This window comes from Oncorhynchus nerka, linkage group LG7 (assembly GCF_034236695.1).
Source record: "Oncorhynchus nerka isolate Pitt River linkage group LG7, Oner_Uvic_2.0, whole genome shotgun sequence".
Lineage (NCBI taxonomy): Eukaryota > Metazoa > Chordata > Actinopteri > Salmoniformes > Salmonidae > Oncorhynchus > Oncorhynchus nerka.
The window spans coordinates 72117058-72138417 of NC_088402.1; the positions used below are offsets into that span (position 1 = coordinate 72117058).

The 21360-nt window shown below is 43.7% G+C and overlaps 1 protein-coding gene across 1 annotated transcript in view; it reads left to right on the forward strand.

The window, feature by feature from the left end:
• Positions 1-21360, forward strand: part of LOC115119279 (calmodulin-binding transcription activator 1-like) — a 727371-nt gene that overhangs the window by 548922 nt on the left and 157089 nt on the right. The gene's annotated exons all lie outside the window — the stretch shown is intronic.

The window sequence follows — 21360 nt, forward strand, 5'->3', positions numbered from 1 at the left end:
GGGAGCACCAGTACCAGATAATACAGGGAGCACCAGTACCAGATAATACAGGGAGCACCAGTACCAGATAATACAGGGAGTACCAGTACCACATAATACAGGGAGTACCAGTACCAGATCATACAGGGAGTACCAGTACCAGATAATACAGGGAGCACCAGTACCAGATAATACAGGGAGTACCAGTACCAGATCATACAGGGAGTACCAGTACCAGATAATACAGGGAGTACCAGTACCAGATAATACAGGGAGTACCAGTACCAGATAATACAGGGAGCACCAGTACCAGATCATACAGGGAGTACCAGTACCAGATAATACAGGGAGTACCAGTACCAGATAATACAGGGAGCACCAGTACCAGATCATACAGGGAGTACCAGTACCAGATAATACAGGGAGTACCAGTACCAGATAATACAGGGAGCACCAGTACCAGATAATACAGGGAGTACCAGTACCAGATAATACAGGGAGTATCAGTACCAGATAATACAGGGAGCACCAGTACCAGATCATACAGGGAGTACCAGTACCAGATAATACAGGGAGTATCAGTACCAGATAATACAGGGAGTATCAGTACCAGATAATACAGGGAGTACCAGTACCAGATCATACAGGGAGTACCAGTACCAGATCATACAGGGAGCACCAGTACCAGATAATACACGGAGTACCAGTACCAGATAATACAGGGAGCACCAGTACCAGATCATACAGGGAGTACCAGTACCAGATAATACAGGGAGTATCAGTACCAGATAATACAGGGAGTACCAGTACCAGATCATACAGGGAGTACCAGTACCAGATAATACAGGGAGTACCAGCACCAGATAATACAGAGAGCACCAGTACCAGATCATACAGGGAGTACCAGTACCAGATAATACAGGGAGTACCAGTACCAGATAATACAGGGAGTATCAGTACCAGATAATACAGGGAGTACCAGTACCAGATCATACAGGAGTACCAGTACCAGATAATACAGGGAGTACCAGTACCAGATCATACAGGGAGCACCAGTACCAGATAATACAGGGAGCACCAGTACCAGATCATACAGGGAGTACCAGTACCAGATAATACAGGGAGTATCAGTACCAGATAATACAGGGAGTATCAGTACCAGATAATACAGGGAGTACCAGTACCATATCATACAGGAGTACCAGTACCAGATAATACAGGGAGTACCAGTACCAGATAATACAGGAGCACCAGTACCAGATAATACAGGGAGCACCAGTACCAGATAATACAGGGAGCACCAGTACCAGATAATACAGGAGCACCAGTACCAGATCATACAGGGAGTACCAGTACCAGATCATACAGGGAGTACCAGTACCAGATAATACAGGGAGTACCAGTACCAGATAATACAGGGAGTACCAGTACCAGATAATACAGGGAGCACCAGTACCAGATCATACAGGGAGTACCAGTACCAGATAATACAGGGAGTACCAGTACCAGATAATACAGGGAGCACCAGTACCAGATCATACAGGGAGTACCAGTACCAGATAATACAGGGAGTACCAGTACCAGATAATACAGGGAGCACCAGTACCAGATAATACAGGGAGCACCAGTACCAGATAATACAGGGAGCACCAGTACCAGATAATACAGGGAGCACCAGTACCAGATCATACAGGGAGTACCAGTACCAGATAATACAGGGAGTATCAGTACCAGATAATACAGGGAGTATCAGTACCAGATAATACAGGGAGTACCAGTACCAGATCATACAGGGAGTACCAGTACCAGATCATACAGGGAGCACCAGTACCAGATAATACACGGAGTACCAGTACCAGATAATACAGGGAGCACCAGTACCAGATCATACAGGGAGTACCAGTACCAGATAATACAGGGAGTATCAGTACCAGATAATACAGGGAGTACCAGTACCAGATCATACAGGGAGTACCAGTACCAGATAATACAGGGAGTACCAGCACCAGATAATACAGGGAGCACCAGTACCAGATCATACAGGGAGTACCAGTACCAGATAATACAGGGAGTACCAGTACCAGATAATACAGGGAGTATCAGTACCAGATAATACAGGGAGTACCAGTACCAGATCATACAGGGAGTACCAGTACCAGATAATACAGGGAGTACCAGTACCAGATCATACAGGGAGCACCAGTACCAGATAATACAGGGAGCACCAGTACCAGATCATACAGGGAGTACCAGTACCAGATAATACAGGGAGTATCAGTACCAGATAATACAGGGAGTATCAGTACCAGATAATACAGGGAGTACCAGTACCATATCATACAGGGAGTACCAGTACCAGATAATACAGGGAGTACCAGTACCAGATAATACAGGGAGCACCAGTACCAGATAATACAGGGAGCACCAGTACCAGATAATACAGGGAGCACCAGTACCAGATAATACAGGGAGCACCAGTACCAGATAATACAGGGAGTACCAGTACCAGATCATACAGGGAGTACCAGTACCAGATAATACAGGGAGTACCAGTACCAGATAATACAGGGAGCACCAGTACCAGATCATACAGGGAGTACCAGTACCAGATAATACAGGGAGTATCAGTACCAGATAATACAGGGAGTATCAGTACCAGATCATACAGGGAGTACCAGTACCAGATAATACAGGGAGTACCAGTACCAGATAATACAGGGAGCACCAGTACCAGATCATACAGGGAGTACCAGTACCAGATAATACAGGGAGTATCAGTACCAGATAATACAGGGAGTATCAGTACCAGATAATACAGGGAGTACCAGTACCAGATAATACAGGGAGCACCAGTACCAGATAATACAGGGAGTATCAGTACCAGATAATACAGGGAGTACCAGTACCAGATAATACAGGGAGTATCAGTACCAGATAATACAGGGAGTACCAGTACCAGATAATACAGGGAGTATCAGTACCAGATAATACAGGGAGTACCAGTACCAGATAATACAGGGAGTACCAGTACCAGATAATACAGGGAGCACCAGTACCAGATCATACAGGGAGTACCAGTACCAGATAATACAGGGAGCATCAGTACCAGATAATACAGGGAGCACCAGTACCAGATAATACAGGGAGTATCAGTACCAGATAATACAGGGAGTATCAGTACCATATAATACAGGGAGTACCAGTACCAGATCATACAGGGAGTATGAGTACCAGATAATACAGGGAGTATCAGTACCAGATAATACAGGGAGTATCAGTACCAGATAATACAGGGAGTATCAGTACCAGATAATAAAGGGAGTATCAGTACCAGATAATACAGGGAGTACCAGTACCAGATAATACAGGGAGTATCAGTACCAGATAATACAGGGAGCACCAGTACCAGATAATACAGGGAGCACCAGTACCAGATAATACAGGGAGTATCAGTACCAGATAATACAGGGAGTATCAGTACCAGATAATACAGGGAGCACCAGTACCAGATAATACAGGGAGCACAAGTACCAGATCATACAGGGAGTACCAGTACCAGATAATACAGGGAGTATCAGTACCAGATAATACAGGGAGTACCAGTACCAGATAATACAGGGAGTACCAGTACCAGATAATACAGGGAGTACCAGTACCAGATCATACAGGGAGCACCAGTACCAGATAATACAGGGAGTATCAGTACCAGATAATACAGGGAGTACCAGTACCAGATAATACAGGGAGTACCAGTACCAGATAATACAGGGAGTACCAGTACCAGATAATACAGGGAGCACCAGTACCAGATAATACAGGGAGTATCAGTACCAGATAATACAGGGAGTACCAGTACCAGATAATACAGGGAGTATCAGTACCAGATAATACAGGGAGTACCAGTACCAGATAATACAGGGAGCACCAGTACCAGATAATACAGGGAGTATCAGTACCAGATAATACAGGGAGTACCAGTACCAGATAATACAGGGAGTATCAGTACCAGATAATACAGGGAGTACCAGTACCAGATAATACAGGGAGTATCAGTACCAGATAATACAGGGAGTACCAGTACCAGATCATACAGGGAGTACCAGTACCAGATAATACAGGGAGCACCAGTACCAGATCATACAGGGAGTACCAGTACCAGATAATACAGGGAGTACCAGTACCAGATAATACAGGGAGTACCAGTACCAGATAATACAGGGAGTATCAGTACCAGATAATACAGGGAGTATCAGTACCAGATAATACAGGGAGCATCAGTACCAGATAATACAGGGAGCACCAGTACCAGATCATACAGGGAGTATCAGTACCAGATAATACAGGGAGTATCAGTACCAGATAATACAGGGAGTATCAGTACCAGATAATACAGGGAGTACCAGTACCAGATAATACAGGGAGTATCAGTACCAGATAATACAGGGAGTATCAGTACCAGATAATACAGGGAGCACCAGTACCAGATAATACAGGGAGCACCAGTACCAGATAATACAGGGAGTATCAGTACCAGATAATACAGGGAGTATCAGTACCAGATAATACAGGGAGCACCAGTACCAGATAATACAGGGAGCACCAGTACCAGATAATACAGGGAGTATCAGTACCAGATAATACAGGGAGTACCAGTACCAGATAATACAGGGAGTACCAGTACCAGATAATACAGGGAGTACCAGTACCAGATCATACAGGGAGCACCAGTACCAGATAATACAGGGAGTATCAGTACCAGATAATACAGGGAGTATCAGTACCAGATAATACAGGGAGTATCAGTACCAGATAATACAGGGAGTATCAGTACCAGATAATACAGGGAGTACCAGTACCAGATAATACAGGGAGTATCAGTACCAGATAATACAGGGAGTATCAGTACCAGATAATACAGGGAGCACCAGTACCAGATAATACAGGGAGCACCAGTACCAGATAATACAGGGAGTATCAGTACCAGATAATACAGGGAGTATCAGTACCAGATAACACAGGGAGCACCAGTACCAGATAATACAGGGAGCACCAGTACCAGATCATACAGGGAGTACCAGTACCAGATCATACAGGGAGTATCAGTACCAGATAATACAGGGAGTACCAGTACCAGATAATACAGGGAGTACCAGTACCAGATAATACAGGGAGTACCAGTACCAGATCATACAGGGAGCACCAGTACCAGATAATACAAGGAGTATCAGTACCAGATAATACAGGGAGTACCAGTACCAGATAATACAGGAGTACCAGTACCAGATAATACAGGGAGTACCAGTACCAGATAATACAGGAGCACCAGTACCAGATAATACAGGAGTATCAGTACCAGATAATACAGGGAGTACCAGTACCAGATAATACAGGGAGTATCAGTACCAGATAATACAGGAGTACCAGTACCAGATAATACAGGAGCACCAGTACCAGATAATACAGGGAGTATCAGCACCAGATAATACAGGAGTACCAGTACCAGATAATACAGGGAGTATCAGTACCAGATAATACAGGGAGTACCAGTACCAGATAATACAGGGAGTATCAGTACCAGATAATACAGGGAGTACCAGTACCAGATAATACAGGGAGTACCAGTACCAGATAATACAGGGAGCACCAGTACCAGATCATACAGGGAGTACCAGTACCAGATAATACAGGGAGTATCAGTACCAGATAATACAGGGAGCACCAGTACCAGATAATACAGGGAGTATCAGTACCAGATAATACAGGGAGTAGCAGTACCAGATAATACAGGGAGTACCAGTACCAGATCATACAGGGAGTACCAGTACCAGATAATACAGGAGTATCAGTACCAGATAATACAGGGAGTATCAGTACCAGATAATACAGGGAGCACCAGTACCAGATCATACAGGGAGTATCAGTACCAGATAATACAGGGAGTATCAGTACCAGATAATACAGGGAGTATCAGTACCAGATAATACAGGAGTACCAGTACCAGATAATACAGGGAGTATCAGTACCAGATAATACAGGGAGTATCAGTACCAGATAATACAGGGAGTATCAGTACCAGATAATACAGGGAGTATCAGTACCAGATAATACAGGGAGCACCAGTACCAGATAATACAGGGAGCACCAGTACCAGATCATACAGGGAGTACCAGTACCAGATAATACAGGGAGTATCAGTACCAGATAATACAGGGAGTACCAGTACCAGATAATACAGGGAGTACCAGTACCAGATAATACAGGAGTACCAGTACCAGATCATACAGGAGCACCAGTACCAGATAATACAGGGAGTATCAGTACCAGATAATACAGGAGTACCAGTACCAGATAATACAGGGAGTACCAGTACCAGATAATACAGGGAGTACCAGTACCAGATCATACAGGGAGTACCAGTACCAGATCATACAGGGAGTACCAGTACCAGATAATACAGGGAGTATCAGTACCAGATAATACAGGGAGTACCAGTACCAGATAATACAGGGAGTACCAGTACCAGATAATACAGGGAGTACCAGTACCAGATCATACAGGGAGCACCAGTACCAGATAATACAGGGAGTATCAGTACCAGATAATACAGGGAGTACCAGTACCAGATAATACAGGGAGTACCAGTACCAGATAATACAGGGAGTACCAGTACCAGATCATACAGGGAGTACCAGTACCAGATAATACAGGGAGTATCAGTACCAGATAATACAGGGAGTATCAGTACCAGATAATACAGGGAGTATCAGTACCAGATAATACAGGGAGCACCAGTACCAGATCATACAGGGAGTATCAGTACCAGATAATACAGGGAGTATCAGTACCAGATAATACAGGGAGTATCAGTACCAGATAATACAGGGAGTACCAGTACCAGATAATACAGGGAGTATCAGTACCAGATAATACAGGGAGCATCAGTACCAGATAATACAGGGAGCACCAGTACCAGATAATACAGGGAGCACCAGTACCAGATAATACAGGGAGTATCAGTACCAGATAATACAGGGAGTATCAGTACCAGATAATACAGGGAGCACCAGTACCAGATAATACAGGGAGCACCAGTACCAGATCATACAGGGAGTACCAGTACCAGATAATACAGGGAGTATCAGTACCAGATAATACAGGGAGTACCAGTACCAGATAATACAGGGAGTACCAGTACCAGATAATACAGGGAGTACCAGTACCAGATCATACAGGGAGCACCAGTACCAGATAATACAGGGAGTATCAGTACCAGATAATACAGGGAGTACCAGTACCAGATAATACAGGGAGTACCAGTACCAGATAATACAGGGAGTATCAGCACCAGATAATACAGGGAGTACCAGTACCAGATAATACAGGGAGTATCAGTACCAGATAATACAGGGAGTACCAGTACCAGATAATACAGGGAGTATCAGTACCAGATAATACAGGGAGTACCAGTACCAGATAATACAGGGAGTACCAGTACCAGATAATACAGGGAGCACCAGTACCAGATCATACAGGGAGTACCAGTACCAGATAATACAGGGAGTATCAGTACCAGATAATACAGGGAGCACCAGTACCATATAATACAGGGAGTATCAGTACCAGATAATACAGGGAGTAGCAGTACCAGATAATACAGGGAGTACCAGTACCAGATCATACAGGGAGTACCAGTACCAGATAATACAGGGAGTATCAGTACCAGATAATACAGGGAGTATCAGTACCAGATAATACAGGGAGCACCAGTACCAGATCATACAGGGAGTATCAGTACCAGATAATACAGGGAGTATCAGTACCAGATAATACAGGGAGTATCAGTACCAGATAATACAGGGAGTACCAGTACCAGATAATACAGGGAGTATCAGTACCAGATAATACAGGGAGTATCAGTACCAGATAATACAGGGAGTATCAGTACCAGATAATACAGGGAGTATCAGTACCAGATAATACAGGGAGCACCAGTACCAGATAATACAGGGAGCACCAGTACCAGATCATACAGGGAGTACCAGTACCAGATAATACAGGGAGTATCAGTACCAGATAATACAGGGAGTACCAGTACCAGATAATACAGGGAGTACCAGTACCAGATAATACAGGGAGTACCAGTACCAGATCATACAGGAGCACCAGTACCAGATAATACAGGGAGTATCAGTACCAGATAATACAGGGAGTACCAGTACCAGATAATACAGGAGTACCAGTACCAGATAATACAGGAGTACCAGTACCAGATCATACAGGGAGTACCAGTACCAGATAATACAGGGAGTATCAGTACCAGATAATACAGGGAGTATCAGTACCAGATAATACAGGGAGTATCAGTACCAGATAATACAGGAGCACCAGTACCAGATCATACAGGGAGTATCAGTACCAGATAATACAGGGAGTATCAGTACCAGATAATACAGGGAGTATCAGTACCAGATAATACAGGAGCACCAGTACCAGATAATACAGGGAGTATCAGTACCAGATAATACAGGGAGTATCAGTACCAGATAATACAGGGAGCACCAGTACCAGATAATACAGGGAGCACCAGTACCAGATCATACAGGAGTACCAGTACCAGATAATACAGGGAGTATCAGTACCAGATAATACAGGGAGTACCAGTACCAGATAATACAGGGAGTACCAGTACCAGATAATACAGGAGTACCAGTACCAGATCATACAGGGAGCACCAGTACCAGATAATACAGGGAGTATCAGTACCAGATAATACAGGAGTACCAGTACCAGATAATACAGGGAGTACCAGTACCAGATAATACAGGGAGTACCAGTACCAGATAATACAGGGAGCACCCGTACCAGATAATACAGGGAGTATCAGTACCAGATAATACAGGAGTACCAGTACCAGATAATACAGGGAGTATCAGTACCAGATAATACAGGAGTACCAGTACCAGATAATACAGGGAGCACCAGTACCAGATAATACAGGAGTATCAGTACCAGATAATACAGGAGTACCAGTACCAGATAATACAGGGAGTATCAGTACCAGATAATACAGGGAGTACCAGTACCAGATAATACAGGAGTATCAGTACCAGATAATACAGGGAGTACCAGTACCAGATAATACAGGGAGTACCAGTACCAGATAATACAGGGAGAACCAGTACCAGATCATACAGGAGTACCAGTACCAGATAATACAGGGAGTATCAGTACCAGATAATACAGGGAGCACCAGTACCAGATAATACAGGGAGCACCAGTACCAGATAATACAGGGAGTATCAGTACCAGATAATACAGGGAGTATCAGTACCAGATAATACAGGAGTACCAGTACCAGATCATACAGGAGTACCAGTACCAGATAATACAGGGAGTATCAGTACCAGATAATACAGGGAGTATCAGTACCAGATAATACAGGGAGTATCAGTACCAGATAATACAGGGAGCACCAGTACCAGATCATACAGGGAGTATCAGTACCAGATAATACAGGGAGTATCAGTACCAGATAATACAGGGAGTATCAGTACCAGATAATACAGGGAGTACCAGTACCAGATAATACAGGGAGTATCAGTACCAGATAATACAGGGAGTATCAGTACCAGATAATACAGGGAGCACCAGTACCAGATAATACAGGGAGTATCAGTAGCAGATAATACAGGGAGTATCAGTACCAGATAATACAGGGAGGACCAGTACCAGATAATACAGGGAGCACCAGTACCAGATCATACAGGGAGTACCAGTACCAGATAATACAGGGAGCACCAGTACCAGATAATACAGGGAGTACCAGTACCAGATAATACAGGGAGTACCAGTACCAGATAATACAGGGAGCACCAGTACCAGATCATACAGGGAGTATCAGTACCAGATAATACAGGGAGTACCAGTACCAGATCATACAGGGAGTACCAGTACCAGATCATACAGGGAGTACCAGTACCAGATTATACAGGGAGCACCAGTACCAGATCAATGTGCAGCTATGTATTTGCGTGTGATCAGGGATGTATTCATTCCACTGATTCTGTTCAAAAACGTTTCTTAAACGGAAGCAAATGGAACCAAATGGGCATAGCAGAATTTATCCAATAAAGACTCTTGTTTGCAGCTGTTGGACTAATGATTACACCCTATATCATTAGATGCAGGCAAGAGTGTGATTACAAATTTGTCTCTCTACCTGTGCACCTATGTTATAAACTTTCATTCATAGGCTAGGTTGTGGCAACCTCATGATGGGTATAGGGAAAATTTGAGTATGTAGTAACCTAAACCTATCAATGTTACACTGAACTGGGTGAATGAAATATGAATGACAGTCACCCAATATGCTGTAATAGAAATAAGACCACGCTCATTAAAAAAATAATTGTCCTCCCTCATCTTAAACGTCACTGACCGCCACTGTATGTGTGTGTGTTAGTGATGGGGGGGAAAACCATACAGTTACATATCGGGATATATTGTTTTACTATATATTGATCGTATTGTTTTGACAGTATCACAATATAACTTTTGTACTAGTTTGCTGTACCTGCACTAAAACGGCAGTATTTTTTCTTCATAGCTTGTTCACTAGCTTCTTTTTAAATCGGGAGCCAATTTGTTTTCTGCACATTTGACTGATCAAAACTCATTCTAATGGCTGTCTTTTGTCCCTCTGCAGTGGACATATGTTTGTAGTTCTGTCCTTAAGCTGTTGTTGTCATCAATGTTCTGTCTTATGTCATGTTTCATGTTTTGTGTGGACCCCAGGAAGAGTGGCTGCTGCTTTTGCAAAGGCTAATGGGGATCCTAATAAAATACCAATTAAACATGGTTAGCTATATATTTGTTAAACTATCAAAATAAATAAAGTCGCACTCTCCATGTATAGTCTCCCAGCAATTTAATGGGTATTTACCAACGTTTCAGCATCACCGTGCCTTCCTCTGGGTAATGTCATGAATACTTGAACCAGGTTATGTAGACACACAGTGCAATTAGTGTAATCAATGACAGTAGTGAGGGGTGTGGTCATAATGATTAAGTTAATTCAAATGAATTAGTGAAACTGTTAAAAAATGATATATGGAATATTAAATATATTATGCTATTGTTATCATATAGATACATAATGGAATATTGTACATCATATTAGCATCAACATACATTATTTTTTCATTCAATTTCACATAATCATTTCGTATTTCATTTCATGTTTGTTACTTGTAATCTTTTTGTTCAACCTTAATGTATAATGAGCATCATCAAACAGGGGACACATATTAGGTGTACGAAAGTCACACACTCCATGTATAAACTCCCAAATTGATGCTGCAATGATGAAAATATTCCAAAAACCAAGAGAGGAATTACTAAACACTCAACCAAAGTTGAAAAACAACCCAACTGTCTTTTGCACCAAGTACACCAAGGGTTCTGAGAAAATTAAAGCAACCCTGAAAAAGGTCTAACACATTCTGCAATCAGACCAAAAAAACGTACACCTTTTCTAGGAACCCCCACTGGTGAGATCTGACATGCCTCCTGAGCCCACTCAGACACTCTTGACACCTATCCCAAATGGAAACTACAAATGTGGCTCATGTGCACAGTGCAATAGTACTATAAAACCGTCTTTCTTCAGACACCCACATACAGGTAGAAAGATCCCTGTTAGGGGCATCATCTCATGCAAGACCAAGGGAGTAATCTATCTCATCACCTGTTCATGTGGAAAAGCTTATGTAGGACAAATGAAAAAAGACAATTAAAACAACGCATAGCTGAACACCGCAGCTCAATCAGGTGTAAGAACATTGACTATCCAGTAGCAGCTCACTTTGTTGAAGCTAAACATCCCATCTCCTCCCTCAACTACACAGGCAATGAGCATGTTGCTCTACCAAGGAGAGGAGGTAACATCGAGATCCTACTACTACAAAGGGAGGCTTACTGGAGATCCTATCTAAAAACATTGACCCCTAGTGGTCTGAATATTGATTTTGATCTCTGGTCCTTCTTATGAACACATTTTCCTTTATGAACAAGTCTTATAAATTGATATATTCTTTCTACAGCTTATTAGCGTACAGTACACCTAATATGTTCCCTCTGTTGATGATGTTCATTATATATTAAGGTTGAACCAAAAGATTACATGTAACACAAAATGAAATAAAAAATTATGTGAAATTGAATGAAACAATAATGTATGTTGATGCTAATATGATATACAATATTCCATTATGTATCTATATGATAACAATAGCGTAATATATTTAATATACCATATATCATTTTTTAACAGTTTCACTAATTCATTTGAATTGACTTAATCATTATGACACACCCCTCACTACTGTCATTGATTACACTAATTGCACTGTGTGTCTACATAACCTGGTTCAAGTATTCATGACATTACCCAGAGGAAGGCACGGTGATGCTGAAACGTTGGTAAATACCCATTAAATTGCTGTGAGACTATACATGGAGAGTGCGACTTTATTTATTTTGATAGTTTATAGTTTATTCGCCGTTAGTCTGCACCTCCACACAAACTATTATTCTGGGTGTGCGCCAGCTCATGTTTTGTAATCTAGCAATATATTTGGAACATCGAATCAGAATAAAATCACAGTATCAAATCGCAGTACATATAGAATCTTGAGAATCGTGGGAATCGCAATACATATCGTATCGGCACCTACAGTTGAAGGTCAGAAGTTTACATACACTTAGGTTGGAGTCATTAAAACTCGTTTTTCAACCACTCCACACATTTATTGTTAACAAACTATAGTTTTGGCAAGTCGGTTAGGACATCTACTTTGTGCATGACACAAGTCATTTTTCCAACAACTGTTTACAGACAGATTATTTCACTTATAATTCACTGTATCACAATTCCAGTGGGTCAGAAGTTTACATACACTAAGTTGACTGTGCCTTTAAACAGCTTGGAAAATTCCAGAAAATTATGTCATGGCTTAAGAAGCTTCTGATAGGCTTATTGACATCATTTGAGTCAATTGGAGGTGTACCTGTGGATGTATTTCAAGGACCTCTTCAAGTCCACAAGTTCATCCTCGGGAGCATTTTCCAAACGCCTGAAGGTTCCACGTTCATCTGTACAAAAAATAGTACGCAAGTATAAACACCATGGGACCACGCAGCCATCATACCGCTCAGGGAGGAGACGCATTCTGTCTCCCAGTGATGAATGTTCTTTGGTGCGAAAGTTCAAATCAATCCCAGAACAACTTCTAAGGACCCTGTGAAGATGCTGGAAGAAACAGGTACAAAAGTATCTATATCCACAGTAAAACTAGTCCTATATCGACATAACCTGAAAGGTCGCTCAGCAAGGAAGAAGCCACTGCTCCAAAACCGCCATAAAAAATCCAGACTACTGTTTGCAACTGCGCATGGGAACAAAGATCATACTTTTTGTAGAAATGTCCTCTGGTCTGATGAAACAAAAATAGAACTGTTTGGCCGTAATGACCATTGTTATGTTTGGAGGAAAAAGGGGGAGAACACCATCCCAACCGTGAAGCACGGGGGTGGCAGCATCATATTGTGGGGAGGCTTTGTTGCAGGAGGGACTGGTGCACTTCACAAAATAGATGGCATCATGAGGCAGGACAATATTGTGGATATATTAAAGCAACATGTCAAGACATCAGTCAGGAAGTTAAAGCTTGGTCGCTAATGGGTCTTCCAAATGGACAATGACCCCAAGCATACTTCTAAAGTTGTGGCAAAATGGCTTAAGAACAACAAAGTCAAGGTATTAGAGTGGCCATCACAAAGCCCTGACCTCAATCCTATAGAGAATTTGTGGGCAGAATTGAAAAAGCGTGTGCGAGCAAGGTGGCCTACAAACCTGACTCAGTTACACCAGCTCTGTCAGGAAGAATGGGTCAAAATTCACCCAACTTATTGTGGGAAGCTTGTGGAAGGCTACCCGAAACATTTGACCCCAGTTAAACAATTTAACGGCAATGCTACCAAATACTAATTGAGTGTATGTAAACTTCTGACCCACTGGGAATGTGATGAAATAAATAAAAGCTGAAATAAATCATTCTCTACTATTCTTCTGCCATTTCACATTCTTAAAATAAAGTGGTGATCCTAACTGACCTAAGACAGGGAATTTTAACTCAGTTTAAATGTCAGGAATTGTGAAAAACTGAGTTTAAATGTATTTGGCTAATATGTAAACTTCTGTATGATAAGATCCCTGGCTATTCCTAGCCCTTGTGTCTATGCGTGTTTGTGTTGTGTGTGTATGTAGTGTATGTGAATGTGTGGGTTGTGTGTGAGAGTGTCAGTGTAGTGTGTGTGAGTGAGTGTGTATATACAGTGTGTATATTGTTTTGTGAGATGTGGGCCCTGACCAAAAGCAGTAGGAATGTAGTGGGATGCCCTCTGTCTGGTTGTCTGAGGCCAATTGCTCCTCATTGAACTACGCCCCCTCCTCTCCTCTGGCTCTGCCTACAATGGAGGGGGCGTGTTCAGGGTATGGATCAATGCCACCTCATTGAACTACGCCCCCTCCTCTACTCTGGCTCTGCCTACAATGGAGGGGGCGTGTTCAGGGTATGGATCAATGCCACCTCATTGAACTACGCCCCCTCCTCTCCTCTGGCTCTGCCTACAATGGAGGGGGCGTGTTCAGGGTATGGATCAATGCCACCTCATTGGAGCAGTTGACCGTTCTAGTCGGACACTTTTGACTGACACCTCCAAATGAATTTTCTGCATCAGTGTTTGACTTTGGAAGACATCCATGGCAGTAACTCTTGTTGTGTCCTGATGACAATGACATGGGGGGAATACATGATGTGCTTGTAAATTATTTTATACAGTGGCGTTGTTGTATCCTGTTCTATTGTAACTCTGTCGCACCTTCAATACAAAGCAGCAATCGTCTCTGTGATGTGTGCGTGTCTGAGAAAGTGAGTGTGTCAGGAGAGAGAAACTTCACACACTGTGTGAAGTTTTTCTGAGTGTGTGTGTGTGATGAGTGTGTGTGTGTGTGCATGCATGCGTGCGTGTGTGTAATTACGGTTTGATTGCTGGGCCAGTAATGTACTGTCATCTGTCACAGCACAAAGACAACAAATAATGGTTCTGCTGCTGTCACTTTGTCACCAAGCCCCTCAGCCTGGAGACAGAAGAAATGCTGGTAAATGATATGCGACTTGAATTACTGATAAACACTTGGAGAGTGCTGAGCTCAGTGTATATCGGCATTCTGGTGCACTATCTTGGTCTGACTTGTGTGTGTACCTTTTGTGAGTTATTGTGATTGTGTGTTTATGTATGCGTACGTGTATGTGTGCATTTTTGTGTGAATGTGCGAGTGTATGTGTCAGTGTGTTTGAGACCAGGATCAGTGGCAACAGGAGCAACAGTTGTGTTGTACTTTAAGCCGCCTGCCTGTTTGAGTATGGCACTTGTCTTAATGTGGTTCTGTCTGTATCGGAGTAAACAGGGAGACAGTCAGCCTCTGTCTGTCTGTCTGTCTGTCTGTCTGTCTGTCTGTCTGTCTGTCTGTTTGTCTGTCTGTCTGTCGAGACAGAGGGAGGTGATGGTGGTTCTTGGAACTGAACACTAAGTTGTGGGGTTGGATGAGAGGGGGTTATTGGGATTCTAGTGACTCAACGTCAAGTTGTGACTAGTGTAAATTCGGTGGGGGGTTGGATGAGAGGGTGTTCTGCTGATTCTAGACTAACGCTAAAATGTAAGGCTGCGTGGTTGTAGTGGGAGGAGGTATCTGTCCATTGCCACTTGCCAGACAGGAGTAATGGATGACAGAGCAGTGACAGTGAGTAGGTGGAGGTATACGTCCTATTCCAGACAGGAGTAATGGATGACAGAGCAGTGGCAGTGAGTGGGTGAAGGTGTTCATCCTATTCCAGACAGGAGTAATGGATGACAGAGCAGTGGTAGTGAGTAGGTGGAGGTATACGTCCTATTCCAGACAGGAGTAATGGATGACAGAGCAGTGGCAGTGAGTAGGTGGAGGTATACGTCCTATTCCAGACAGGAGTAATGGATGACAGAGCAGTGGTAGTGAGTGGGTGGAGGTATACGTATATTCCAGACATGAGCAATGGATGACAGAGCAGTGGCAGTGAGTGGGTGGAGGTGTTCATCCTATTCCAGACAGGAGTAATGGATGACAGAGCAGTGGCAGTGAGTGGGTGAAGGTGTTCATCCTATTCCAGACAAGAGTAATGGATGACAGAGAAGTGGCAGTGAGTGGGTGGAGGTATACGTCCTATTCCAGACAGGAGTAATGGATGACAGAGCAGTGGCAGTGAGTGGGTGAAGGTATACGTCCTATTCCAGACAGGAGTAATGGATGACAGAGCAGTGGTAGTGAGTGGGTGAAGGTATACGTCCTATTCCAGACAGGAGTAATGGATGACAGAGCAGTGGTAGTGAGTGGGTGAAGGTATACGTCCTATTCCAGACAGGAGTAATGGATGACAGAGCAGTGGTAGTGAGTGGGTGGAGGTATACGTCCTATTCCAAACAGGAGTAATGGATGACAGAGCAGTGGTAGTGAGTGGGTGAAGGTATACGTCCTATTCCAGACAGGAGTAATGGATGACAGAGCAGTGGTAGTGAGTGGGTGGAGGTATACGTCCTATTCCAGACAGGAGTAATGGATGACAGAGCAGTGGTAGTGAGTGGGTGGAGGTATACGTCCTATTCCAGTCAGGAGTAATGGATGGTGGTACAGTGTAACAATGAGACCAGAAGGAAGTCCACATCACATTCATCCACACAGTCACATGCATTCATCCATACAGTCAAAAGCATTTATCCACACTGTCACATGCATTCATCCACACAGTCACATGCATTCATCCACACAGTCACATGCATTCATCCACACAGTCACATGCATTCATCCACACAGTCACATGCATTCATCCACACAGTCACATGCATTTATCCACACTGTCACATGCATTTATCCACACAGTCATATGCATTCATGTACACAGTCACTATCTAGTGAGTTGGGGAACATAGTTGGATAGGTCTGGGTAGTTGGATAGGTCTGGATAGTTGGATAGGGCTGGATAGTTGGATAGAGCTGGATAGAGCTGGATAGTTGGATAGGGTTGGATAGGGTTGGATAGTTGGATAGAGCTGGATAGTTGGATAGGGTTGGATAGGTCTGGATAGTTGGATAGAGCTGGGTAGTTGGATAGAGCTGGATAGGGTTGGATAGTTGGATAGGGTTGGGTAGTTGGATAGGTCTGGATAGTTGGATAGGGCTGGATAGTTGGATAGAGCTGGATAGTTGGATAGGGTTGGGTAGTTGGATAGGTCTGGATAGGGCTGGATAGTTGGATAGAGCTGGATAGTTGGATAGAGCTGGATAGTTGGATAGAGCTGGATAGAGCTGGATAGGGTTGGATAGGGTTGGATAGGGTTGGATAGTTGGATAGAGCTGGATAGAGCTGGATAGTTGGATAGGGTTGGATAGTTGGATAGAGCTGGATAGTTGTATAGGGTTGGATAGTTGGATAGAGCTGGATAGTTGGATAGGGTTGGATAGGGCTGGATAGTTGGATAGAGCTGGATAGTTGGATAGGGTTGGATAGTTGGATAGAGCTGGATAGTTGGATAGGGTTGGATAGGGTTGGATAGGTCCTAATCCAGGCACTTGTCATCTCCCGTCTGCATTACTGCAACTCGCTGTTGGCTGGGCTCCCTGCCTGTGCCATTAAACCCCTACAACTCATCCAGAACGCCGCAGCCCGTCTGGTGTTCAACCTTCCCAAGTTCTCTCACGTCACCCCGCTCCTCCGCTCTCTCCACTGGCTTCCAGTTGAAGCTCGCATCCGCTACAAGACCATGGTGCTTGCCTACGGAGCTGTGAGGGGAACGGCACCTCAGTACCTCCAGGCTCTGATCAGGCCCTACACCCAAACAAGGGCACTGCGTTCATCCACCTCTGGCCTGCTCGCCTCCCTACCACTGAGGAAGTACAGTTCCCGCTCAGCCCAGTCAAAACTGTTCGCTGCTCTGGCCCCCCAATGGTGGAACAAACTCCCTCACGACGCCAGGACAGCGGAGTCAATCACCACCTTCCGGAGACACCTGAAACCCCACCTCTTTAAGGAATACCTAGGATAGGATAAAGTAATCCTTCTCACCCCCCTTAAAAGATTTAGATGCACTATTGTAAAGTGGCTGCTCCACTGGATGTCATAAGGTGAATGCACCAATTTGTAAGTCGCTCTGGATAAGAGCGTCTGCTAAATGACTTAAATGTCAAATGTAAATGTCACGTGCATTCATCCATACAGTCAAAAGCATTTATCCACACTGTCACATGCATTCATCCACACAGTCACATGCATTCATCCACACAGTCACATGCATTCATCCACACAGTCACATGCATTTATCCACACAGTCATATGCATTCATCTACACAGTCACGTGCATTCATCCACACAGTCACATGCATTCATCCACACAGTCACATGCGTTAATCCACACAGGCACATGCATGCAATAGCGCTCATATCACCACTAAATGGGTGCTTAGTGGTGTACTCAATGGAACACCTGGAGAGACAGTATTTTATCTCTGTGTGTGTGTGTGTGTGTGTGTGTGTGTGTGTGTGTGTGTGTGTGTGTGTGTGTGTGTGTGTGTGTGTGTGTAGTATCAGGCTGCCATGCAGTGAACCACTCCAGCTCCTCTTCCTTTCTGAATTGTCAGATATACCAGAGGGACTTGGAGAGAAAGAAGTTGAGACAAACCCTAAACCTGTGTGTGTGAGTTTGATATATTCATCAAAGAGCTAAGCAAGCCCCTTGTCTGAAGAGCAATCCACTGCTACTCTGGTCACATCACAGATATTGCATTGGACAAAATCACAGTATATTTCCCTGCTGCCAGCCAAAGCCAGCGTGAAGCTGTCACATGATTGGCTGTAGCTGTAAACAAGCAAACTCCTCTGGTCACCAGGAAGCTGTGATTCTAGGCCGATAAGTGCACTACTTCTGGGCAGACGGGCCACTCTGCCTCTCGCTGTCAGTTACTGTTATGTATCAGCCCTGTCTATCTCTTTCTCTCCAAGGCAACGAGCCCATAGGAATCCAGCCCTACATGGGGAGGGGAGGGAGGGAAGGGGGGGGTGTAGGAGTACTGGGGGGGGGGTTAGCAGGTGAGGGTGGAGTCTTATGGTTGTTCTGTGAGAGTGAGTGAGAGTGAGAGTGAGAGTGAGAGTGAGTGAGAGAGAGAGAGAGAGAGAGAGTGAGAGAGAGAGAGAGAGGGAGAGAGAGAGAGAGAGAGAGAGAGAGAGAGAGCTGCATGGCTGGGTTGGGACAGTGACCACTATGGTAGCCAACGGAGAGATAGGTAAACAAATCACTATGAATAAAGCAATGATAGAAACCTCTCTGGTAATACAAATATACTGTACATCTTCTTCTTGCTTTAGCCTCCAGGTACGTTCACACACACACTGCTCCAAAGCGATCAACCAGGGGTGTGTTGGATTTGTGATGAGAGGTGAGAAGTGTTCAAAGGCCTGTGATGAGGTTTGATAGCTACATCTACTACACACAGTCTAACTCCACTAACTACACACAGTCTAACTCCACTAACCACACACAGTTAAACTCCACTAACTACACACAGTCTAACTCCACTAACTACACACAGTTAAACACCACTAACTACACACAGTCAAACTCCACTAACCACACACAGTTAAACTCCACTAACTACACACAGTCTAACTCCACTAACTACACACAGTCAAACTCCACTAACTACACACAGTTAAACTCCACTAACTACACACAGTCAAACTCCACTAACTACACGCGGTCAAACTCCACTAACTACACACGGTCAAACTCCACTAACTACACACAGTTAAACTCCACTAACTACACACAGTCAAACTCCACTAACTACACACAGCCAAACTTCATTAACTACACACAGTCAAACTCCACTAACTACACACAGTCAAACTCCACTAACTACACACGGTCAAACTCCATTAACTACACACAGTCAAACTCCACTAACTACACACAGTCAAACTCCACTAACTACACGCGGTCAAACTCCACTAACTACACACAGTTAAACTCCATTAACTACACACAGCCAAACTCCACTAACTACACACAGTCAAACTCCACTAACCCAACACAGTCAAACTCCATTAACTACACACAGTCAAACTCAACTAACTACACACAGCCAAACTACACTAACTACACACAGCCGAACTCCACTAACTACACACAGTCAAACTCCATTAACTACACACAGTCAAACTCCACTAACTACACACAGCCAAACTCCACTAACTACACACAGCCAAACTCAGCTAACTACACACTGTCAAACTCCACTAACGACACACCTTCAAACCCCACTAACTACACACAGTCAAACTCCACTAACTACACACAGTCAAACTAAACTAACTACACACAGCCAAACTCCACTAACTACACACAGCCAAACTGCACTAACCACACACAGTCAAACCTCAATAACTACACACAGTCAAACTACACAAACTACACACAGTCAAACTCCATTAACTACACACAGTCAAACTCCATTAACCACACACAGTCAAACTCCACTAACTACACACAGCCAAACTCGACTAACTACACACAGTCAAACTCCATTAACTACACGCAGTCAAACTCCACTAACTACACACAGTCTAACTCCACTAACTACACACAGTCAAACTCCACTAACTACACACAGTCAAACTCCACTAACTACACACAGTCAAACTCCATTAACTACACACAGTCAAACTCCACTAACTACACACAGTCAAACTCCACTAACTACACACAGTCAAACTCCACTAACTACACACAGTCAAACTCCACTAACTACACACAGTCAAACTCCACAAACTACACACAGTCAAACTCCACTAACTACACACAGCCAATCTCCACTAACTACACACAGTCAAACTCCACTAACTACACGCAGTCAAACTCCACTAACTACACACATTCAAACTCCACAAACTACACACAGTCAAACTCCACTAACTACACACAGTCAAACTACACTTAGAGAAAGAGGGAGAAAGAGAGAGAGAGAGAGAGAGAGAGAGAGAGAGAGAAAGAAAGAAAGAAAGAAAGTAGAGAGAGACAGAGAGGAATATCGACAGTATCAGTGTTCATAGCAACTTGTCTGAGTTCACCACTACCTTTGTTCTGAAGACAATGACCGGATCTGCCTGTTCCCAGGAGTACTTGTCCCTGAGGGGGTTAGAGGTCACTGATAAGGGGTACAGTGGGGGTGTAGGTCAG